General features: G+C 36.1%; 1 protein-coding gene across 4 annotated transcripts in view; it reads right to left on the minus strand.

Annotated features, from left to right (window-relative positions):
* nav2b (neuron navigator 2b) overlaps positions 1–16,555 on the minus strand; it is a 118,501-nt gene that overhangs the window by 34,359 nt on the left and 67,587 nt on the right. The window lies entirely within an intron of this gene.

Raw genomic sequence — 16,555 nt, forward strand, 5'->3', positions numbered from 1 at the left:
AAGCATATAATTCATCCAAATAAATATAAGACAGAATTAAAAATCTCTAAAGACATGAAGTCTCCACAGACTCCATATAGTGATGACCTCAGCGTAAAAACGTCATTCCCATCATGCTTAAGACATTAGGCGCATCTCTGCTCCTCAAATTCTCATTTGATGTGTTCCCTACATTTATACAATGCATTTAAGCTATACTTGTTATATGCATGTGTGTTTAAAACCCATGATGCATTGCGCTGCTAATGCAATGCTCTACCAAGTCATCCATTGCATAAGAGGATTATGCAAAATGTTGTAGATTTGATCCCAGGGAATATGCAAACTATTAAAAATAACAGGATGAATGCACTGTAAGTCAAATATAATCTAGCTTCATATACGCCAAATCATATAACTTCAGTCGACGTATAGAATAATGTTTCTTCTTTCAAGCTTGAAACCTACATTATTAAATGTTTCCCATGCATTGTAATTGAATTGAAAAGAGAAACCGCAACATTAGTCATAAAGGTTTAACACGACATGCATAAAGTCCAAAGTACACTTTAAAACACCTCTTATTTATTTTCATCGACTCTGCTCCTCATTACCGTCTCTGATGTGGGTAATTTTGTGATAAGAGAGCAACTGATAAAGTGTAATGGCTTTAAGTGACAATCACAGAGAAAAAGGACATTTACTGATAATGTGTATTACTGTGGGTGTGTATAAAGCAAGTCTTTCCATGCTAAACCCAAACAACGACTCCCTAAACTCCCACAAGTCAGCATTGTAGTAATGCTAGAGGGACAATTGTATCCCAAATTGTGTCTCCCATCAACACCTAAAGATCTGCTAATCCCGCCGTCTCTCAGGATCATTCGGGCAAACAAGCCAGCCCACAATCACATTCACAAGCAGTCATGAATCAAAAGGTGTGTGTTCAAACATTATTTATCTCGCTGAAACACACTGAGTTCCCGCGATGGAGGTGAATAGATATTTGTTTTGATCTGAGTGAAGTCTCCATAGCTCATGTCTGTCACAACATAACTAATATCCAACAACTGTGGCGTGGAGAGATGTCTGTAGTTCCTGTTTTAATGAACTGTGAGAAACCCGGTCCCGGCGGGACTATTTGTCATTAAAAGCTCTTACACACATTGTGCTAATGTGTTTGTGTGTGTTGTATGTCTCTGGTTAAACGATCAAGCTCATTCATCATGTGGCGTATGCTGTCAAATGCTAAAGACGGTGAATGCAAACAAACACTGACAAGTAAAAAAAACGCAACCAAAAAAACATGCATGAATGGTTATAATGAGTCACATATTCCATTTGAAAATCTACAAAAACTATTTTTGGCTTCTGGTACATTTAGTACCCTGAAGATCATCTATACTAAATACTAGTTTTTATCAGGCTGTGAGGTCTGTCTGTCTGTCTGTCCATCTATCCATCCATATCTATTCATCTGTCTATCCTATCCATCTATCCATATCCATCCATCTATCTATCCCTATCCATCCATCCATCCATCCCTCTATACCCACATCTATCCATCTATTCATCCATCCATCCATCTGTCTATCCATATCGATCCATCCCTATCTATCCATCAATATCAACATCTTTCCATCCATCAATCAATCTATATCCACATCTATCCATCCTATCCATCTATCCATATCTATCCATCTGTCTATCCATATCTATTCATCTATCTATACCTATCTATCCGTCCATCCATCCGTCCGTCCATCCCTCTATTCCCACATCTATCCATCTAACATATATTCATCCATCTATTCATCCATTCATCCATGTATCTATTTCTATCCATTTGTCTATCCATATCGATCCATCCCTATCTGTCCATCTATATCCACATCTTTCCTTCCACCCATCCATCCATTCATCGGTATCTATCCATCTATATCCACATCTATCCGTCCATCCATCCATCCATCCATCGATCCATCCATCTATCTATATCCATCCATCCATCTCTATCCATCTTTCTATCTATTCATATCCATCCATTAATCCATCAATTCCATCTCTATACATCCATTCCTCCATCCATATATATCCATCTGTCTATCCATATCTATCCATCTATATCCACATCCATCCATCTATCCATCCATCCATCCATCCATCCACCCATCTATTCATACATATCTATCCATCCATCTCTATATCCATCTATCCATCCATCCATCCACCCATCTATCATTCATCTACCATCCATCTCTCCGTCCATCCATCCATCCATCCATCCATCCACCCATCTATCATTCATCTACCATCCATCTCTCCGTCCATCCATCCATCTCTATCCATCTTTCTATCTATCTATTCATATCCATCCATTAATCCATCCATTCCATCTCTATACATCCATTCCTCCATCCATATATTTCCATCTGTCTATCCATATCTATCCATCTATATCCACATCCATCCATCTATCCATCCATCTCTATATCCATCTATCCATACATATCTATCCATCCACCTATCCATCCCTCTCTATACATCCATCCATCTCTATATCCATCCATCCACCCATCTATCATTCATTCATCCATCCATCCATCTCTATATCCATCTATCCATACATATCTATCCATCTATCCATCCATCCATCCATCAATCCATCCATCCATCCATCCATCCATCCATCCCTCCATCTCTATATCCACCCATCTATCATTCATCCATCCATCCATCCATATCTATCCATCTATCCATCCATCCATCCATCCATCCATCCACCCATCTATCATCCATCCATCCATCTATATATCCATCCAACCATTCCTCTATTCCCACATCTATCCATTTATACATATATTCATCCATCTATTCATCCATTCATCCATCCATCCATCCATCCATCCGTCTATCTATTTCTATCCATCTGTCTATTCATATCGATCCATCCCTATCTGTCCATCTATACCCACATCTTTCCATCCATTTATCCATCCATCCATCTATTCATCGCTATCTATCCATCTATATCCACATCTATCCATCCATCCATATCTATCCACATCCATCCATCTATCTATATCTATCCACATCCATCCATCCATCAATCTCTATCCATCTTTCTATCTATTCATATCCATCCATGAATCCATCCATTCCATCTCTATACATCCATTCCTCCATCCATATATTTCCATCTGTCTATCCATATCTATCCATCTATATCCACATTCATTCATCTATCCATCCATCCATCTCTATATCCATCTATCCAAACATATCTATCCATCCATCTATCCATCCATCCATCCATCCATCCATATCTATACTTTATCCATATCTATATCCATCTATCCACCCATCTATCATTCATCCATCCATCCATCTATCCATATCTATCCATCTATCCATCCATCCACCCATCTATCATCCATCCATCCATCTATATATCCATCCATCCATCCATCCATCCAACTATATCTATTAATTTATCTATCCATCTATATCTTTCTATCCATTTATCAATCTATATCCATCCACCTTTATCTCTTTATTCACCTATATCTATATCAATCCATTCATATATTAATCAATCCATCCATCTATACATTCATCCATCCATCTATCCATCCATATCTACACATCCATACATCCATCTATATCTATATCCATCCATCCATAAATCCATTAATCCATATATCCATCCATATCTATCTTTCCATCCATCCATCTCTATCTATCCATCTATATTTATATCCATACATCTCTCTATTGTGTATCTCTAACTCTCTCACAATATTTTTTTACTGTTTTTAAACGTGAACTTTGAAAATAGACAAAAAGTTGGCATGCAGTTTATAGAGGTATTAAATGATTGCGAATAACACAGCTTAGATATTTTGGTCTTGGATGTATGTGAATTTGATAAGAAATATAGTTCTCTGACCTCGCCATCTTGGGAAATGTGAGCGCTGTGAGAAAATATTTCAGAAAAGTGTGAGATCAGAAGAACAGGTCTCCATATGTTTTCAGTTTCATCACAGGTAAAAGAACACTCTATAAGAGATACTATAAAAGGCAAATCCTACAGGCAAATCATGAAGTGCTTTGAATAAAAACTGTGCGCCCTATATCTAGAGCGTTAACTCCCTCGATCAACATACAGACATAATATTTAAATAATTGTATGAATCATCAAATTTCATTAAACACACAAACCGGCAGAAGACGCAGGTGTGCCGAGTGGCTAAAAGGACACTGGATGTGGACACGGCCTAGTGTACATGTACACATAACCTGTCATCCACCCCCCATAAACAAACACACACATGCAAAAAACACCGGCCCTCATCTCCTCCCCCTTCTGAGGCATTAGATTAGTTCAAAGCCCCAAAGAAGTAAAGGCATATGGGAGGAATGATCCACAGGACAGGAAATTGGGCTTTTTTCTAAAGACCTGTTATGAGAAGAGCAGTGTGAAGTTGCGAGCTACAACCAGACTGCACACATTGCCCCCGGTTGCTTTGTTTAGTCTATCAATTATTTCTGCAAGGATACCCATCTCTGCAGCAACCCAAGCGCTGTTGCCAGGCTCCGGAGAAATCAGTAACATTACCTTAACCATAAATAGCAAAACCAAAGTCTTGATTATAGATTGGTTGTTTAGAAAGGACAAGCATGTTTAAAACTTTCCAAACTACTATTTTAAGAAATTGAAGTAATATATAAATGTGCTAAATTTTAAGCTTGTCAATACTAGTTTTGGTGACATATGTATAAGCCTGAGGATATTATTACAACATTTCAACCGCCATAATACACAATAACATTCTTACAACAAAGCACATAAACGCATCATAACGCATTATCCAATACATAACAATATGATTTATATAATAAAAGTCATATAAATCTGAATGAGGTTGTATTTGTTAACATAAGTTAATGCATTACCTAACATGAACTTACAACTTGACTAATTTGAGTTCATTTTAATTTCAACATTTACGAATACATTTTTAAATCTAAAGTTGCAATTGTTAACATAAGTTATTGCACAATGAACTTACTTACATGTTGGCATTAACAAACATTAATAAATGCTGAAAAATAAATTGATGTTAGTTTATGTTAGGTAATGCTTTCACTAATGTTAACCTTTTTGTAAAGTGTTAATCTCATTTCTAAATAATCTAAACATATTCAAAACAAAACTTTTTACAACACTTTTGCCTCTCAGGTAAAGGCGTGTTGGTAATAAAAGTGTGTTTGTTTGCAATTCCATATTCCATATGATTTTCTTTAACAGCCAAAACATTTTCCTTTCCAAACAACTATTTTTTTACAAAATTGATCCGAGATCAGAAACCGGCAGCGTAAGAGGCTGTCATCGAAACACAAACTCCCTCTCTCCCCCGCACACAAAAACAGTCCCACGTGGCAAAGCAACTTACCACCCCATAAATCCTCAAACAAAGAAAATTCCTCCTCTCTACCTCTGAGTGTCGGAGCCAGGCTGCAGAATTCCCCTGCAGGAGCCTGATCCGGGAGCAGCCGGTGTGAAGCCGCTAAAACTTAACTGGGTGGCGGGGAGCTTCATGTGTATCTCCACTGCACTACTTCCCCCTTTCCGCATTACACTGTTCTGACTGACTGAGAGAGAGAGAGAGAGCGAGAGACCTTTACACACGTACACTCCAACAACCAACCACAGGCAGAGGGGAGCGGCTTCACCGGCTGAAGGAATGGTAATCTGATCACAAAGCAGTTTAAAGCACAGCAGGACTTCAAAAGAAGATGGGTGTTGACTCGCTAAGCTGGTCTCAGAACAGAGCTGCTGGATTCGAATGAGACGTTAAGATGTTCATTAAGTTGAGTTAGTCATGTGTAATGTGACAAAGCTTTAAGCAAATTTAGAGTGGTCACCAAACCTGTTTCTAAGTGTTTAGTACGAACACATCAGGATTGTGTGAACTTAAAACAAATACAGAGAAAATGCTCCAAAATCAGTGCTGGGTTGTTTCAAACCATGGTTGGGTAAAAATGGACAAACCTAACCTTTGGGTTGAAGTAACCTCGAATATGTCCATATTTTACCCAACCATGTGTTGAACCAACCCAGTCTCTTTTAAGAGGGGAGTGCTCAGTGGTTCCCCTTAAGATGCTTTCCCAAAGAAAATAAGTTTTCTTGCATGGGAGAAGTGGTTACAGTAAGGCTGTATTTGTTAACATTAGTTAATGCATTAGTTAATGCTAACCTAGACCACAAATCCAATAATAAGGGTCAATTTTTTTTAAATTGAGATTTATACATCATATCAATAAATAAATAGGCTTTCCATTGATGTATGGTTTGTTAGGATATGACCATATTTCACTCAAAAAAAAAAATATTTTTGCACCTTGTCTAATTAACTTAAATGAAACAAGTTAATACAACACAATTTTTTATTTTTTTTGTCTCAACCTATTTTTATAATGTTCAATCTGCATAAATAAAAAAATACTTGAACTTAATCATTTTATATTGGGACCACATTAATGATTTTTGTTCCTATTACTTACTGGGCCCTGAATCTGTATTTCCCTGCCTTTGGAGAGTAATTTTTTTAATTAAGTGTAATTTTATGCATTTTCAGGTAAAGAGAAAGACTTTATAGTGTTTAATGTTGGTTTTTCTTATTGGTTTAGAAGAGTTTGTGTTATATTTTTACAAATTGTTTGGTTACCATCGTGCAGAAGAGTGGTGCTTGTGGTTAGGTTGTGGATGTGACGTACGTACTTCTTTAACTGTGTTAATGCCTGTTTGAAGATCAATCTCTTCTCACATGTTCATCCAATATGTCATTAGCATGCTAACGTGTGCTTATGCTAATTAGTATTATATAGAAACTGACAATTGGTTTAACTAGACTTTTTTGCTTGAATGAACTTGTTTTGTCTTTGTTGAACAGACCAGAATTAATTGCGTGGAAAAGTTTTCCTTAACTGAATTAAGTTTATTGAACAAGATATTTTTATGACCATTGAAAATATATTTATTAAGTTGGTGCAACAAAATATTATTTGTTTAAATTTACTTATTGTATTCTTGTTGTACAAGCCAAAACTAATTTCGTGGAAAAGTTTTCCTTAATTCAATTATGTTGAATGAACAAACAATTTTTTTGAGTGTTGGCAGAGATACACCAATTTGAAAATCCGGAGTCAGAGGGTAACATTTTTTAATTTGAAACAGTCGCCTCTAACGTTGTACAAATGAAGTCCTTAGCAAAACATATTACTAATGATAAATGGGTCAGTGACAAAAACAGTTTGGCAGGATGAGAAATATAAAAATCTTTTTTTTTTAAACTTGGTTTTAAAAGCATGCATCAGGTTTATTTCAATGCACATAGTGTATTTATGTTATTTTTACGCAATAAAAAATTACATTTGCACCATTTTCATGAAAGTTACGACTGAATGGACCTGAAAATGTCAAATGGTGTAACCACCAATTGTGCCAAAGAATAAGAAATATTACATTTTATCCACCTTGATGGCATGTAAGCGTAATCATAAAAAAATTAATTTTAAAATATTTTATTAGTTATTTCTAAATGTAAATTTTAATGCGTTTTGTAATATTTGTCCTGACATATGCTGAAAACAGCTCTGTTTTCTAAATAATCTTTAACAAATGATGTACAAATTTATGTTAAAAAATCATATTACACTAAACTATTATTTTATTTGATTATATTTTATTCAAAAAAAAAAAAATGAATATATTTATATTTTCATTTAAAAAAATACTAGTTACACCAATTGACAAAGACCGGTTACACCACATTGACATTTTTTGCAACTATCCCCCAAATATTCTTTCAAAATGAAATAAAACCAGAAATTTTAGACTTGGTCCTTAAATCTACAAATTTATTTTAAAATTTTAACCCTTTTACATTTAATTAAACCATACGGACACAAAATATTAAATGTCACGTAATTGACCCAAATACATGTTTTATGTATTTACGGTACGAAACTTACAACATATCTTCTTGATCTTTACTTAATATATCCTAATGAATTTATAATTTTGACCCATGTTGGCTATTAAATATACCCGTGCGACTTATGACTGGTTTTGTGTACAGGGTCCCAAATGCTGATTAACAATATTGCTTATTGTTAGTTCATGTTAGCTAATGCATTTAGTAATAATAACCATACAAACTTATTGTAAAGTGTTAACAGAGACGCTGAAATAGACGAAATTGTCATTTTTTGAGCTCAATAGTTCATAGAGCTATTAAATGACAGTAGTGGTTGAATGTTTGGAGCACCTTGACTTCCATAGTGGAGGGAAATACTATGGAAGTTTATGGTTATCCAAAATTGCTTGATTACAAACATTGCTCAGAAAAAGAACAAAGAAATAAATACAAGATGGAAATTGAGGGTGAGTAAATGACAGAATTTTCATTTTTGGTACTACAACATTCGTAATAAGTTATGGCTAAGTATGGTTTTATAGTTTGGACGCATAGTGTGAGTGGAGTTTAGTGTGCAGTTAACTTGTGGCCAATAAGTGACTAAACTATGGACTTAACCAAACCTGCCCAATGAGCTCATTCCACAATGTTTTGTGTTCTCGTGCCCTGTTGTTTAAAAAGGTTCTATCAGGGTCACATCCCATAGTTAAAGGTCAAACTATACTAATCCTTAGCTTGGACCAGACTAGCCAACAATGGCACGGGATGTGATTCCCTCAAATTCTTCCAAAACAGTAAACAGCATTTCGGAAAGCTGGCACAACTCTGTGTTGGCGAACGAGGGGCCGATACGCAGCTGCGCTTATATATACAAACCCGTAAAAATAGATATAGCCACTGATGTAGTGTTCAAAAGAGGCAAATGCAAACAAACCCGAAATCCGAAAGGTTTTGGGAGTGTGATGAGAGGTTCCTGTCTTCATGGAGAAGTTATGAGCGTGTTACTGTATATAATAACACAGAGACTGACGGAGAGGGAGAGAGATTCCGGCTCTCGTGCCCAAAAGTTTGCCGCCAGACGTGTGTAATGACAGAGCTGCAAGTGAGCATGAGGAATTCGGAGTAACTCCTTTCTCCAGCCCTCTTCTGAGCTCTCATCTACTTCAACATGACTTAAATATAAAAGTATGACAAAGTTAAGGACTTTTTGGATCTCACTCATCATCTGTTAGGACTTTTCTGTCTCCTTTATTTGGGGACGTGCAGCATGATTTGCATAGTTTAAGTATAGAAATTGTTTTAGCATTTCATTTTTGTTGCCACAATTTTATGTGGAGCCAACAAAATGGCCTTTAAGGCTCTAAAAGGGGTCCGAAAGAAAGAAGTGAAGTGGTAATAAATAATGTGGATTAACAATACACTTTCTTTAAAGGTTATTGTGTAACATTTAGAAGGATCTCTTGACAGAAATGCAATATAAGAGATACATAACTATATTATCAGTGGTGTATAAAGACCTTACAAAATAAACTCTATTGTTTTTATTACCTTAAAATGAGCCGTTTTTTATCTCCATACACTGCGGGTTTCCTAACGAAACATTCCAGAATAGGTTAATTTAAAGGGACACTCCACTTTTTTTGAAAATATACTAATTTTCCAGCTCCCCTAGTGTTAAACATTGATTTTTACCGTTTTGGAATCCATTCAGCCGATCTCCAGGTACCACGTTTAGCATAGCTTAGCATAATCCATTGAATCTGATTAGACCATTAGCATCACGCTTAAAAATAAGCAAAGAGTTTCAATATATTTCCTATTTAAAACTTGACTCTTCTGTAGTTACATTTTGTACTAAGACAGATGGAAAATTCAAAGTTGTGATTTTCTAGGCTGATATGGCTAGGAACTATACTCTCATTCTGGCGTATAATCAAGGAATTTGCTGCCGTAACATGGCTGCAGGAGGCGCAACGATATTATGCACTGCCCGAAAATAGTCCCCTGCTATTAAAGTTAACAAGGGAACTATTTTCAGGCACTACAAAAGAGTCAAGTATTAAATAGGAAAAATATTGAAACTCTTTGGTTATTTTTTAGCGATGCTAATGGTCTAATCAGATTCAATGGATAATGCTAAGCTATGCTAAAAGTGGTATCGGCAGATGCGGAGATTGGCTAAATGGATTCCAAAACTGTAAAAATCACATTTTTAACTCTAGAGGAGCTGGAAAATTAGCATATTTTAAAGAAAAGCTCAGTGTCCCTTTAATTTAAGTCCATTGATTGGGTTTATCCATATTTTACACAACCATCTGTTGAAACAACCCAGCTTTTGTTTTGCTTTTAGGAGTTTACCTCTGCTACCGTCACAAGTTAGTAGTGTGTCTATTTTTAGTTGGTTACTCCCCAACACTGTGCACTCGATCCATTTCTCTTAAAAATCTTCCCTCTTTCTCTCTCTCACACACACATTGTGGTGTGGGGGTTACGTGGTCTTGTGTTGATGGATATCCTCTTCCCTCAGTCTTCTATTCAGTTTCTCTGTCCTGCCATCTCTTACTTCCTGTTCTCTGGGCACATTTGCATGTGAATAGACTGCCGGGTGTGATGAATGATTAAGATCATTGTTTCGACCATTAGATTAACACAGTTGAGGGTGTGATTCCCCTATAAGCACAATTGCTACAAAGTTTACATGTAGGTTTGAAAACCAGAGAGTTCAGAATATAGCAAATTTTAACATCTGGAACAAACGTTTCTTCTTTACTTACTACTAATAAAAGCTCTAAAGAAGAACAATCAAATAATAATTAAATTAACAAAAATATTAATCAACAGCTAAATATTAAATTACATAACATACCATCTAGAAATGTACATTTACATGTACATTTATTTTTGCATTAGGCAGATGCTTTTATACAAAGCGACTTAAAGGTCCCTCTGCTTTCGGTTAAACATGAGCAGGATAAATGTCGGATTTAAATTGACGTGAACTAATATTATGTCAGAGTCTGCTGCTTGTGTTGTTAGTAAACATGCTGCACAGTGTTTTGTATGTGTATATGTAAGAGCTTTTTTTCTGATATTTTAGCGCAATTGATAAAAATAAGCTTGCGCAACTTTCACAGGCTTGCAAAATTAAACGAATGAAAGACGTGGAGATCAGCCGATTTAGTGTTATCAATAAAAGCCTAAAGATAGCGCTGTACACTGTATGTTCGCACTAGAAGTCAGAAAAGATGTAAAACATTGTGCTTGATACATCAAATTAGATAAATGGGCGGAGAGTAGGCGGTCTTTTATGGCTGCTTGAACATATTCGACCAAACACGCGTTTACACCACAAAAGCAATCCGATCGAATGCGTTTTCAATGACCTCTGATTGTGGTTGAAAGTGGACGAGCTCAAAACTTTTTGAACACTTTTTACACCTGTCTTTATCATCGTCCACTTGCAATCCAATCGACGAAAACGCACCTTAATACCAGGTGTAAACAGCAACATTTATCAGTGTGTTCCTCGGAATTAAACCCAGAATATTTGCATTGATAATGCAATGCTGTATCAGTTGAGCTACAAAAATACGTAAAACTGCAATTCGTATTGTTGCCTCTCTATCGCCATCTCTGTTTGAAACATAAAATTGCAGGTTACTAATACGTGTTTCATGACGTCAAACTTCCTGTGAAATCGTACTCAATAGCTCAACTTATAAATAATTTTTCTATGTTCTTGCTCAACAAGTGTTTTTTTATTTTTATCCAAAAGTAAAAGCCATGAATGTAGCTTTAATAAACTGGGGGTTCAAAAGTTAACTTTCAAAAGAAAACTCTGAATTTATAAAAAGTTAAATTCACCATTTAACCTTATATTCAAATTGGCATGTGGACAAACAGCAAAATGTGTATTATATTATTACAGTTTAAAGTGTATTCTTTGAATCGACTGGTGGTCAAAGGAAGAGACTATTTTCTCTTACAGATGAAAGATAAAATCTCTCTCTCTCTCTTGTCTCATCCATTCAACTGTTTGGAGTGGGAACTCTGCTGTGATTGCTAAGCCCCCCCTTAAAGCCACATGGAGCGATTCTTTCTCTCTGTGTATCGCTTGCTCCATCAATACCAGACATGTCAAGCGCAAACGGATGGATGCGCTTTTGTATTCTTAATTCGAACCAAAACAACAAATCAACCTCAATTTCCTCCCTTTTGCCGTCTCTTATTTTCAAAACATCCCCTTTGTATTTTCCCAAAAGATCAAGTTTCCTAAAAGTTCAGTCTTGACATGACAACAAGAAAAATAATTGCACGGGTGTCTACTAATGCAGCTTCGAGGTGAAGAATGTGCCGAATACAGTCACTGAGCCTGTCCTGAGGGCTTGGAGTAAAACAACCAGACTTATAACCGTCTGCATTATTGGAACTGAGGTGATGACTTCAGCATAACTGATGACAAAAGACAGCGGTTTTGAAAATTTTGCAGGAGGACTTAAATTAACAATTTAAAATATAGATTTGCAATAGCAGTAATAAATGCAATAAGTAAAATATGATTAAATAAAAACATTTAAAAGATTCTTTTTAAAGGGACACTCTAAATTTAAGTCTTGACTCTTATGTAGTTACATCGTGTACTAAGACCGACAGAAAATTAAAAGCATATGCCAGAATGAGAGTATAGTTCCTAGCCATATCGGCCTAGAACTATCCCAACTTTTAATTTTCCGTCGGTCTTAGTACACGATGTAACTACAGAAGGAGTCAAGTTTTAAATGGCTGCAGGAAAAATATCAAAACTCTTTGGTTATTTTTTAGCGCAATGCTAATGGTCTAATCAGATTCAATGGATTGTGCTAAGCTACACTAAAAGTGCTAGCGTCAGACCTAGAGATCAGCTGAATGGATTCCAAAACGATAAAAATCAAATGTTTCACTCTAGGGAAGCTGGAAAATGAGCATATTTTCAAAAAAAGTGGAGTGTCCCTTTAAGATGACCAGTCAAAATATATGCATACATACTCCAACACAAAAACACAAAGAGACAAAAAATTGTATTTCCAATTTTACACTTCGCTGTCTAGTGATATCCACTGTGTTAACTCCTGTCTTTCTCTACTGTATGTTAGTAAATCCATGAGAACCAGACACACCAATAATATCTAAGATCCTAATCAGCTTCAGGCATAACACAAACACTACTGTATGCTTCTACTGTACGGTGTGTGTGTGTGTGTGTGTGTGTGTGTGTGTGTGTGTGTGTGTGTGTGTGTGTTTGTGTTTGAAATGTGAAAGCTTGTACATAATGACTATACCTGCTATCCTATTATGAATACTAATGCACGTTTGGCAAGACGCCAAGTTTACTGTTCGCTCTTGTGCTCGGATCAAAGTCTGGTTGGATAACACACTTGTGTAGGTGGACGTTTCTTACCCCTACAGGCTTCTGGTGAAAATGTTAAAAAAACAGGTCAAGAAAATTCTTTCTAGAGAAAAACCTACATGCACATTATAAATCAAAATATGAGAAGAGAAAAATATTATTAAAAACCACGCAAAATGCCTTCGGAGAACTATTTTAAGCTTACTTGCAAGTCGTAAATCAAAATGTCATTTATAACAGGACATATGGCAAACAAACAGAAAAACATTGCATGTACTGTAGACATATCTAACGTTTACAATGTAAAGCTTTCTCCAAAAGTAAGGGATAATTTATAGACAGCCTGTCTGGGCTTATTTCGTGATAACAACCGGTTGACTGAACATTATACCGCTTATTACACGGCTATTCACCCTATAAGTAAGGTAAGGAACATTAAATATTGATTTGAAATCATTTTTATCAAATGCAGACCTTCCGCAAGGAAAACATAGATTTTAGGATAAGACAAGATGTTGAAATGTCATGAACACACTATTTGGATTAATAATCTGTAAATATAATGTCATAAATGTAATAAAAAAACATATTTATAGACCGTTTCAGCAGTAACAACATAAACAAGCGGCTGTCGTGGTCCACACGTAACTTCCGGTAAACTCTGCTAAGAATAAATAACAACAAAGTTATTTAAACATAGTTTATGTATATAACAAGCCAAAAAACAACACATAGATTATGTAGGAAACCAAAATATTAGTTATTTTCGATGAGGCATTTGTTCATGAGATCAGTTTAGCAACCAGTCAGACCATTTAAAAAAAAAACGAAACCGGAAGTAAAGTTCGGATCCAGACGTGTATCAGCGCACGTGCGTCCAATGAAACGGTCTATATTTCATTTTTGTGTAATAATAAAACTGTCCCTGTCAAAATGATTTGCAGCATCCAGGTTAACATGTGTAATTAGTTTTGATCGGATGTTATCTGAGAATAACAAACCTGCAAACGTCATGAATGACCAATCAGAATCAAGCATTTTAACGAGCTCTATAACAAAAATAATGATACCTGTTGAATGCTTTATTCTGATTGGTTGAGAAATGTTCCATGGGTGTTGATTATTTTTCAATAACCGCCCACATAACCTTTAAAACGTCTTAAAAATAGGCACCAGAGCAATATTTTTGGTAACAGTGGTATAAGTGGAATAATTGACCCCGGTCCTTTGAATTATTCGAAATTATACCATGGGTCTGTTGAATGCTGTATTCTAATGCATTGCACCTTGGGTGTGCATTATTCTCTTATAATTCAATGGCCCGTCGTCAATTATTCCTAACATAATGCACACCCACGGCGTAACTACCTTGGGTGTGCATTATTTTCTTATAATTTAACGGCCCGTCGTCAATTATTCCTACATAATATAGTATTGATGTTAAAACTGTCTGCATTTACATATCATCATGTATTTAATATTTGAACGAACAAAACTAGATGGAATTTAGCCAAAGGCTCATGGATTTTTCACTGTCCCAGCAAACAAACAAAAAATAACATATTCCAGTAGTTGTCAGATTAATGCAAACCCTGCTGGTGTTTGTTGCTGGAATGTAAAAATTGCAGTTATGTTTGCCAATATTATAAATCCAACAACTACATTTGTTTGTATTGTGGTTGCTGAAACCAGCATTTAAAGAAACTAGCAAAAACACTCCATTATAATTATAAGGGTCAGAGCACAGCAGTCATGTAAAACAAAATTACTGTTTTTGATCCAAGAAACCTTGACTAAAATTATAAGTGGACTTTTCTTTTTCCATCCAATCAAGCTTTACAAAAATGTAAAATACAGCCCTATGAGTTTCTGCACAACATCCCTCAACAGCTATAAAGCTGGAGTTCACCAAACCGCCTGGACACTGCACAGAAGTCCGATCGGTTTCAACAACTTCAGCATTCCCGAGCCAAAGGCTTACACAGCTATTCAAGTAAAGGAATCGAAAGCCACTGCCCCACAGATGTGAGCGTGAGCAATACGGCACACGGTTTTAACTGCGTGTGGGTGTGGCTTTGACCAAATCTCCCTTTTCAGCCTGGACGTCCCCGAGCCCCTTTCCCGGGTGAGACGCCCCGATCGCGTTTCACCGCTGTGTTTGAACTGCCTCGGCCAAATTACACAGTCAAACACAATGTAGCAATCATAGCGCGGCTTAAAAATGAACATCACTGAACTGGCAGGAAACTGCACGGGGATTAAGACGCCACATGTTTGAGACGACTGTCATTTTTGAGGGTGTGTCCGAGCGTGTGAAAGTGTATATAAAAAGGACAGAGCTCTTGTTTCCTTTACACACAGACACAGAAACAGGTTTGACAGACAATGGGCCCATTATTTCGACACTTAAGTCACACTTAAGGTATGAATATTAAATATGAGACGCTAGTCTAGTGAAAGTCATTTACTGATTAAAATCATTCTACATAATGTAAAGAACATTCAGTTAAAAATATAACTTTGATATCTTTAATATGGATTTTGTCAAAAATTTAATATTTTTTAATTTATCAAAATGGTACACTAAACTGGTCAAGGAGTACTGACCCTTCAAGGATTAGTCCATTTTCTTAAAAACAAAAATCCAGATAATTTACTCACATGTTATCCAAAATGTTGATGTCTTTCTTTGTTCAGTCGAGAAGAAATTATGTTTTTTAAGGAAAACATTCCAGGATTTTTCTCATTTTAAAGGATTTTAATGGACCCCAACACTTAACAGTTTTAATGTAGTTAAAAATGGCAGTTTCAAAGGACTCTAAACGATTTCAAACGAGGCGTAAGGGTCTTATCTAGCGAAATGATTTTCATTTTATGAAGAAAAATTAAAAATATGCACTTTTAAACCATAACTTCTCATCTTCCTCCGGTCGTGTGACGCGCCAGTGAGACCTCACGTAATACGTTATCACGTCAAGAGGTCACGGATGACATATCAAAACTTTGCCCCAGTGTTTACAAGTGTGGAGAAAGAGGACCGTTCCGACATTGTTGTATGTCGAATGACACTAATTAATGTCTTTGTGTTAGTTTATTGTTTAAAATGGTCAGCAAATGTGCATTTCATGTGTAACACGTGACCTTTCCACAGCATTACGCAATTACGTGAGATCGCCCTGGCTCGTCACACAGCCAGAGGAAGAAGAGA

This window comes from Misgurnus anguillicaudatus, chromosome 6 (assembly GCF_027580225.2).
Source record: "Misgurnus anguillicaudatus chromosome 6, ASM2758022v2, whole genome shotgun sequence".
In the NCBI taxonomy this organism is placed as follows: Eukaryota; Metazoa; Chordata; class Actinopteri; order Cypriniformes; family Cobitidae; genus Misgurnus; species Misgurnus anguillicaudatus.